Here is a 9,650-nt window from a genome sequence, read left to right as displayed (position 1 = left end):
TATGTTGCCTGCCTTTCTTTCTTTTTTTTTCTTTCTTTTTCTTTCTTCTTTTCTTTCTTCTTCTCTTTCTTTTCTTTCTTTCTTTGTCTCTCTGTCTCTTTCTTTCTTTCTTTTCTATTCTTTTCTTTTCTTTTCTTTTGAGATGGAGTTTCTTGTTGCCCAGGCTGTAGTGCAATGGCCTGATCTCCGCTCACCACAACCTCTGCCTCCCAGGTTGAAGTGATTCTCCTGCCTCAGCCTCCTGAGTAGCTGGGATAACAGGCATATGCCACCACACCCGGCTAATTGTTTGTTTTTGTTTGTTTGGTTTTGTTTTTGTTTTATATTTTTAGTAGAAATGGAGTTTTTCCATGTTGCTCAGGTTGATCTCGAACTCTCAACCTCAGCCTCCCAAAGTGCTGGGATTACAGGCGTGAGCCACTGGACCTGGCCACATATTTTCATAATAAAAAGATGCAAAATGAAAATTGCTTTCTTTTTTTTTTTTTTTTTTTTTTTGAGAAAGGGGTTTGCTCTTGTTTCCTGGGCTGGAGTGCAATAGCATGATCTCAGTTCACCGCAACCTCCGCCTCCCAGGTTCAAGTGATTCTCCTGCCTCAGCTTCCCAAGTAGCTGGGATTACATGCATGCACCACCACACCCAACTGATTTTGTATTTTTAGTCAGGATGGGGTTTCTCCACATTGGTCAGGCCTGGTCTCAAACTGCTGACCTCAGGTGATCTGCCTGCTTCGGCCTCCCAAAGTGCTGGGATTACAAGCATGAGCCACCTCACCTGGCCAAAAATGGCTTATTTTTAAAGACTGTTGGAAAGTCTGGAAAATAGAACCTATACAAAAGCAGCAAAGCAAGAAAAAATATTTTATTGGCCTGTCAGTCAGGCCAGTAAATAGAAGATGTTGTGCTTTTATTTTCATTCACATTTCTGGGTCACCAAAGCGTCGGTGAAAGCTTACCATCATCAGATTCATCTGGCACAAACCTTCTGCCTGGAGTCAGTCTGTGTGGAGGAACTGATTACTATTTTACGATAAACTGTACCTTTCAGGGTATAAATACCAAGATCAAAATCTGAAAATCAGTGGCCTAAAGATATATTATGTTTATCCCACATAGAGTTTTCAAAAACATTTAATCAGTTGTGAACTTCAATATAGAAACTGCACATTAAAAATCTGGATTTCCTGTAATCCCAGCACTTTGGGAGGCCGAGGCGGATGGAACACGAGGTCAAGAGATCGAGACCATCCTGGTCAACATGGTTAAACCATGTATTTTAGTCTCTACTAAAAATACAAAAAATTAGCTGGGCACAGTGGCGCGTGCCTGTAATCCCAGTTACTCAGGAGGCTGAGACAGGAGAATTGCCTGAACCCAGGAGGCGGAGGTTGTGGTAAGCCGAGATCGCGCCATTGCACTCCAGCCTGGGTAACAAGAGCGAAACTCCGTATCAAAAAAAAAAAAAAAAAAAATCTGGATTTCTGTTTTCTCTGGAGTAGGAAGATCTAACAATATGGGACTGGATCTGGTGTTCCCTCCATCGACTGTTGATGAACGCCAGCTACCCCTCTCTGTAAAAAGGCTCACGTTCTCCAGCACTCCTCAGACACCAACAGGCAGTTTCTCTCATGCACTCTCCTGGCTGACTGATGTAGATATTTGAGATTGAGATCCCTGGTTCAAAGATCACTGATACGGATGTCACATATTATGAGAACAAAGATAGGTAACATAGGACTAACGGTTTCTTAAAAACGCTACAGAGACAATCAGCTTGAGATACAAGATACCAGGTTAGATGATAAAATACAACATGCGCTTGATGATCTAAGATTCCTGCTAGCTTTAAAATTCTACAATATTGTGTAAGGTGAAAAGGGAGTTTGTATGTAATGGGATAAGTCTTAAAAATTATTAAAACATGTTTTCTTAAATATGTACCTTCTTCCTTTTACTTCATCATAAACCATTTATATTGCCTTAGTCAATGTTAAGAGATTAACTTATGGGTCTAAAACGCAGAAAATATGCACAAGAATTTTGTGAGATTTTATGCTTAAGTGATAAAATAGATTAATATGTGTATCTCTATTTTACTTACCTAATAGAAGCTTCCTTACAACCATTTCTTTATTACAGAAAGAAACATGCCGCCAATACATTTGCAAATGACACTATTGGCTTCTGCTAGAGAGAGGTGTTACAATCTAACAGGGTGCATTCAGAAAATATTATTCAAAATCTGATATTTTTCTTACTGAAATGACAATGTTGGAAAATTCTCATGCAAACAACACTCTTGGACTGTACCTACCTCAGGTACAAACTTGGCCTTTAAAACTGTTGTCCAGCCAATATCATTTTTTAAAGAAATTTTACTTCTTCTATTTTAAAAGAAGTTTGAATCTTGAACTTTTAACGTGTTACCTTTTTGCTCCCACAGGTTCTCACTCTGTACCCAGGCTGGAGTGCAGCAGAGTGATCACAGCTCACTGTAGCCTCAACCTCCAGGATTCAAGCAATTCTCCTATCTCAGCCTCCTGAGTAGCTAGGAATGCAGGTATGTGCTGCCACACCTGACTAATTTTTTAAAATTTTTTGTAGAGATTGGGAGGGTCTCACTCCATTGCCCAGGTGATCTCAAACTCTTAGACTCAAGCAATCCTCCCACTTCAGCCTTACAAAGTGCTTGCGTTATGGGCATGCACCTCTGCACCTGGAACATGTTACTTTTTAAAATTTAGCTATAAGAATAAATTTTGGTGGAAAAAACTTCAGTGTCAGAAAATAAGCAAAAGATGTCTAAATCATTTGAGCTAGAGTGCTAATAGCTAATACTATAACATCAGACCTGAGACACTATTCGCTGTAAGATAAATGGCTGCATGTACTACAAAAGTAAGCCTGATGCTAATTAAACTGTGAATGCATTCATTATTTGAAGTTTCCATTTCATACATAATGTGACAGCTCTCTAAAGGCTTAAGATAAACTCTGATTATGCAGCATACTGTGCATAATCATGAGACACAAGGTACCAGGTTAGATGATAAAATACAACATGGACTTGATGACCGTGTACTAAAGACGAAAATGCAAGTAAAATAAATTCTTACAAGTTCTCCTAAATGTTCTCATATTCAAGATTCACATCTTCAAATTGCTTATAGACTTAGAGTCATGGTGCTTTGCATTTTGACGTACAAGGTGGTCCTCACCGTCCTCTAGAAATGGTGGGTTGGATAAAGGAAATGTGGTACATACATCACGGAATACTATGCAGCCATTTAAAAGAACCAAATCATGTCTTTTGCAGCAACATAGATGCAGCTGGAGGCTATTATCTTAAGCAAATTAATACAGAAACAGAAAAGTATCACATGTTCTCACTTAAAAGTAGGAGATAACCTTGAGTACACAAGGACATAAAGATGGAAATAACCTATACCAGGGACTCAGAAAGAAGGAAAGATGGGAGGAGGAATAAAAGGGCTGAAAAACTGCCCATCTGGTGCTATGTTCATGATCTGGGTGACGGGATCAATAGATGCCCAAACGTTAGCATCTCTCAATATATCCTTGTAACAAATCTGTACATGTACCCCTAAATCTAAGATTAAAATTTAGAAGAAGATTGGTAACAGAATTTCTCTTTTTAGCAATTTTTGTCTGAAAAGATCTTTGGTGTTGAGCTTCCAAGGGAGCATTTAATTATGTTGACAACTAATTTTGTCTCCAGTTTGGGAGTTGAGAATGATTTGGACTTGTCAAACTTACCTCTTCTCTTCCCTTCCCCCAACATTTTTCCTTGGAATTAAAGAAACTGGTCCATATGTGTCTTGTCAACACTGCTAACACATTCTGTAAGGTTTAGCACAGGCACTTCTGGGAGTTGTCAGTTTGCCTAGCTGATCACCATTGTAAAATATTACCCACTTTAGACATTTCTTGATTTCTGAGATGTTTTTGTTTTAATGTGTAATAAAAGTACATGTAGGCATTACCTAGGACTGCCATAACAAAGTACCACAGTCTGGAGGATAGAAGGCTACCATAAAAGTATCAGCAGATCCATGCTCCCTCTGAAGGCTTTTGGGAAGAACGCTCCCTTTTCCTCTCTCCTAGCTTCTATTCTTTCTCTTTTCTTTCCTTTTTTGTTTTGTTTTGTTTCTCTATTGCTCAGGCTGGAGTCAGTGGCAGCTCACTACAACCTCTGCCTCCTGGGTTCAAGCAATTCTCATACCTTAGCCTCCCAAGTAGCTAGAATTACAGGCATATGCCACCATGCCAGACTAATTTTTGTATTTTTAGATGGGGTTTCACCACGTTTCCCAGGCTGGCCTTGAACTCGTGTCTCCAAGCTGCTAGTGGTTGCTTTCAATCCTTGGCATCCCTTGGGTGGTGGACACACACCTTAGTCTCTGTCTCCGTTAACACCTGGAGTTCTCCCTAATGTCTCACTGTGTCTTATATGGCCTTCTTATAAGAACACCACTTTTTGGAATTAGGTTCCATACTAATCCAGTATGAGCTCATCTTAACTAATTACATCTATAAGAACCTATTTCCACATAAGGTCACCTTCTGAAGTTCTGGGAATATCTAACCTTTGTGGGGAGAGTGGAAGGACAATGGCCCTATTCAACCCTATACAGTACATCTTAGCCAGGCGTCCCCAAACTATGGCCCTCAGGCCACATGCGGCCCTCTGGGGCCATTTATCTGGCCCCCCGCCGCACTTCAGGAAGGGGCACCTCTTTCATTGGTGGTCAGTGAGAGGAGCACAGTATGTTGTGGCCCTCCAACGGTCTGAGGGACAGTGAACTGGCCCGCTGTGTAAAAAGTATGGGGACGCCTGATCTTAGCCTTCATGAAAAACAGTCATTGCTATTAATGCTAATGTGGACTGATCTCATTTTATAACTACAGTATCCATACAAAGTATGCAATTCAATGGGAATTTATACACCAGAAAGTAAGGAAGTTCAGAGACGTTAAATAGCTTGTCAATGTCACATTGTCTATTGCTGAGGAACCCTAGGCTTGAACATACATTTGTTTGATGCAATGGTTGGTGCACTGTCATTTCTTTTCCACTATGGCTTACTAAGCGTGAGAATGGTGGCTTATTTTCTATTTGCCCTGCCAGCTTCACAATTTCATGTACCACCCTGTGCTTCTGGAGCTGAGCTCTACAAGGTGTATCATCTGGGAGGCCTTACACTGGCTTCCAGTTTGGTTTGGTCGGCAGGAGGCATCTGCAGTAAATAGGAGGGCATGAGCACATGCTGGGGGCAGGGTAGGAATTCCCTGGGCTCTCTCTCTACTGGGCCATGGGTTGGCAGGGGCTTCCTATGTCTGCTGCAGGCTGCCACAGATGGCCCATTGTGAAGTGTTACAGTTTCAGTTAGGTGGTCATGACTTCCCCTTGCTCTTCTAGGTATAGGATGATTCCTGGGTACTTTACTATCCACATTGCTTATTCTACCCTGCTACGTAACTTTATAAAGAGTTCTTTGATTAAGCTTTCCTCAGTCACTTCTCAAGAGTGCCATCTGTTTCCTAACAGAAACCAGGCAGATCCTGGTTTCACAAATTGGTAAGATGCACCATGAATTCTTTCAACTTTGTGCCGCCTGTCACAACTTTATTGGCCAGGAAAGACCAGAAATCAAAGAATTTTCTGGGGAAATTAGAAAACAGAAATGAGAGGTCAGAAGTGGACCGCCCCAGGTCTAGTGGTCAGAGATATCTGTGAGGAACTGAGCTCAAGTTTCAAAAATAGGATATGTAACAATATCTTATTTTAGAATAGGAATTCCCCACTGTTTCACCTTTTACTATGCATAACTCTTATATCACAAAGCTCGGGATCTTGAAGATTTTATTTTAAGAATGATAACATAATTAATTGGCTTTTCTATTAGCCAATCAATAATGCTGAAGTCAGTCTTTCTAATTTGAGGAAAAGAAAAAAAATAATAAAAAGTATTTTAAAAGACTTCATAGTGTAGCGGAAAGAAAAAAGTTAACATCAGATTCCCAACTTCCCGCTCTTCCCACCCCTGTCCTAAATCAATCTTAAGTGACCATAGGGCGTCTGCAGGTCTCTGACTGGGAACCACTTCTTTAGATAACTACAGACGTTTTAGATGTGGAGGCAGATACGCTTCAGCACAGGCAGGAATTAGTTTTTAAATTATATGTTGTATATTGGAGTCATCTTTCTGTGGTGACTGAAAACTGACTTCACAGTGATAGTCTCTAAGAAAAAGAAATAGGGCCTAAATGTTTTCAGTACTCTTTTTGTGAAGCCATTGCCTCATTCTGCATCACTAGATAGCAAAGACAAACACGAACGAATGCAGGTTACATGTTCATGCACATGCTCTTTTTGGGGTAGAGGATATGATGCCATGAATAGGGAAATGAGATGTCAATTTCCAAAAGAAAATAATATTATTGTTACATTTTAAGGGAATAACATAGGAAGGCCCCCCAAAATAACTTTTATTTCCTAAGTTATCACCCAGTTTAATGTTCTCAGGATTCACTGCCTTATCTGTGAATTTCCTTAACAGCACTGCTAAACCAGATTTGAATTTTAGAGAAAATATTCAAGGGAAATTCAATTTTCTATTGTTTATATTTGGGTAAAATTCTATTTTGATATTCAGCTTGCAGGAAGTTTAGATGGCCTTTGCAACTAATATATGAGTTTCACACTTCTGTTGGAAAAATTCAACATGGGAAACAATTATAACAAACAGGTTATATAAAAACAAACACTCTTTACCAGTGTTAGACAAGTATCTAAATTCACACATAGATAATTTCTCAGGAGAGATATAAATTAAATTTCTAAAATTTTTATGTTTTCTGAAATTATTTGAATGCTGTGAAACAAGCAGGGAAATTTTCCAGAACGCTTCACCATTTGGACGAGTGTGTAGTGCTAATTTTCAAATGCAGTAGCCCCGTGCAGACCATGAGGTGTAAAACTTATTGTAATGTGACATAATCCGGTCATATTTTTGCATGGCTTTCTGCACTAGGGTTCCTTATAGTCCAGTAATAATATTGGCCTTTCCCGAGGACCTTCCTGTGATTGTCATCCACTAATTCTGCTTGGCTTTTGCGATGACCTACACACATCAACTTCCCCATAAAAAATAAGAACTTGGCTCCTACACCTGATTCTACATTGAGCCTCTCATCAAGCCCTGGGTCTTCTCACCCTAAGCAGCCTATATCTTCCCTGAAATTCGGTTTTAAAAGATAACCTAAGCAACAGGGCATACTCCAATTCATTTATAACTAACCAAGGAGCTATAACCATTAATTCAGTCATTGCTTCTATTACTAAATAAGAGTCTGTAAGCGATAAATATGAAAGAAGACTTTCTTGTCACTTAAAAACTGGGGCCCTGGACCAGGAGTGGTGGCTCATGCCTGTAATCCCAGCACTTTGGGAGGCCAAGATGGGTGGATGACCTGAGGTCAACAGTTCGAGACCAGCCTGGCCAACATGGTGAAACCCCGTCTCTACAAAAAAATAAAAAATCAGCTGGGTATGGTGGCACATGCCTGTAGTCCCAGCCACTCAGGAGGCTGAGGCAGGAGAATTGCTTGACCCAGGAGGCTGAGGTTGCAGTGAGCCGAAATTTTGCCACTGCACTCCAGCCTGGGTGACAGAGTAAGAATCCATTAAAAAAAAAAAAAAAAAAAAAAACTGTGGTTCTGGGGCCCTGGTTTATGTTTTTTATGACTCTCACCTGTGACTCATGGAAGCTATAGCCATTTCTAGATAAGGTAGGCTGACACTACCTACTATAGGTAGTTTTATTCTTTCCTCCAGGGCAGAAACGAGATAACCTGAAGCTACCAAAACTGAGCCACCATGTATTTCTCCTATTTCAGCCTAAATATGAACTTCAGAAACATTCATCTTTGAAATGTTTCTCTTTGTGCCCTTCTTGGCTTGCTTCAGCACCTCTCTCTGCTGTTTCTGCTGGTGTTAGCGTACTGACTACAAAGGAAGCGGCAGTCTATCTCCCAAACACTTTGGAACATGAAAAATGTGTCACAGTAAACAAAACATGAGCAGAATATAACAACTTGCTAAGGTTCCTTATTTTTTCATGTTTACTCAGCAACCATAGCATGCAAAATTGCAGATGAAATCTATGCAGAATGAGCTTTTACTCAAGACATACACTTCTGGAGAGATCATTACTCTCCATTGCATAGACAACTGAGCACATCTGTTTATAAGAAACGTTACCTTCGGTGAGGGATAACACATCCTAGTTGGAGAGTTTAACACTAAGTGACAGAAGAAACAGGCAGCAGCCTTTGTATAACATCAAGTGATACTAGACCTTCATTCACGTTCAAGAACCCTTGGGAACAGTTGTGTTTCAGAATTCAGTGTTTAGATTTATTGTTGTTGTTATTTGGGAACTTAAAAACCTAGATGTTACCTATGTAACATACTATGTAACACAACAGAGACTGGGGCAAAATCTCCTCAGTAAATACTGTTTCTCCAAGTTTTGTATGTGAATATTTACACTAAGTAGGACAAATAAGTCTGTAAACAGCTTCACATCCATTGTCAATTTTGCCCCAATATTGCCCCAAAGTTAAGAAAATGCTATTACAGATGTGGTGGATTTGGGAATTGTGAATGAGAAGAGATTTTGGATTTGTGATATTAGCACCACCAGATGTTGTAGGAGCAAGACATTAACTGTCGTTTTTATTTTTGAGCATCTACTTCATGCCAATTATAATCAACACTGTGTATGCAGAGATTAATTCTTAGAAAATCTTGCAAGATTTTCTATGTCAATTTTACAAATGAGAAAACCAGAATCAGGTCAAATTTTTACGCAAAGTCAACTAGATGCTTCAAATTAAATCTATCCTCAATACAGGGTCTTCCATGAGTCTCTAGTAATTTACGTATCTCACAGTTACTACCATATCCTCCCAGATATAACAATTGCATGTATTGAATGTGTAATAGCGGAACAGAGAATAAGCTAGTACTTTTCAAAAAATACCCAAGCACATCATGGTCACTTATACTAAGGAATAAATTAATTAATCAGTTGACATTATTTTATCATTTAATATTAAATCATGATGTGATTATTGTTTTTCATTCATTAGTGCACTTATCATAAATATTACTCATCTGGGCAAAGGCCCTGCCCCTGATCTCACGCCTCAGAGGACCCCATGCTTCAAAGAGCCTTCCTGAAAGCTCGCTACATCCCACTGATGTGCCTGGGATTATCTTAGCCAACCAGCTGGGAAGGTGGCTCTAACTCTTACAAAATTTTAAATTATTTTCATTCAAAGTCATTCTGTTTGTTTCAGTTATGGACACTTGGTGAAACATGTAAAGTATGAGGAACATCAATGTGGAAAAACAGGTTAACGAAAACTATTACAGAAAAAATCATTTAGCAAATGTGCTTGAAGATTATCTTTAGCGTGCCTGTCTTCAAATGGCTGTAATTCTTATCTAGCAAAGCAAAGTGTTTCTAGTATTTCTTTAATTTTTTTAAAGAAAAAAAATGGTGACAATTTAGTGCTTCAATTCTTAGTACAAAACTAGCCACATCTGAAATAAATTGGTT

The sequence above is a fragment of the Saimiri boliviensis genome, chromosome 2 (assembly GCF_048565385.1).
Source record: "Saimiri boliviensis isolate mSaiBol1 chromosome 2, mSaiBol1.pri, whole genome shotgun sequence".
Taxonomy (NCBI): domain Eukaryota; kingdom Metazoa; phylum Chordata; class Mammalia; order Primates; family Cebidae; genus Saimiri; species Saimiri boliviensis.
The sequence above is the reverse complement of the archived record's forward strand: the minus strand, read 5'-3'. Positions refer to the sequence as shown.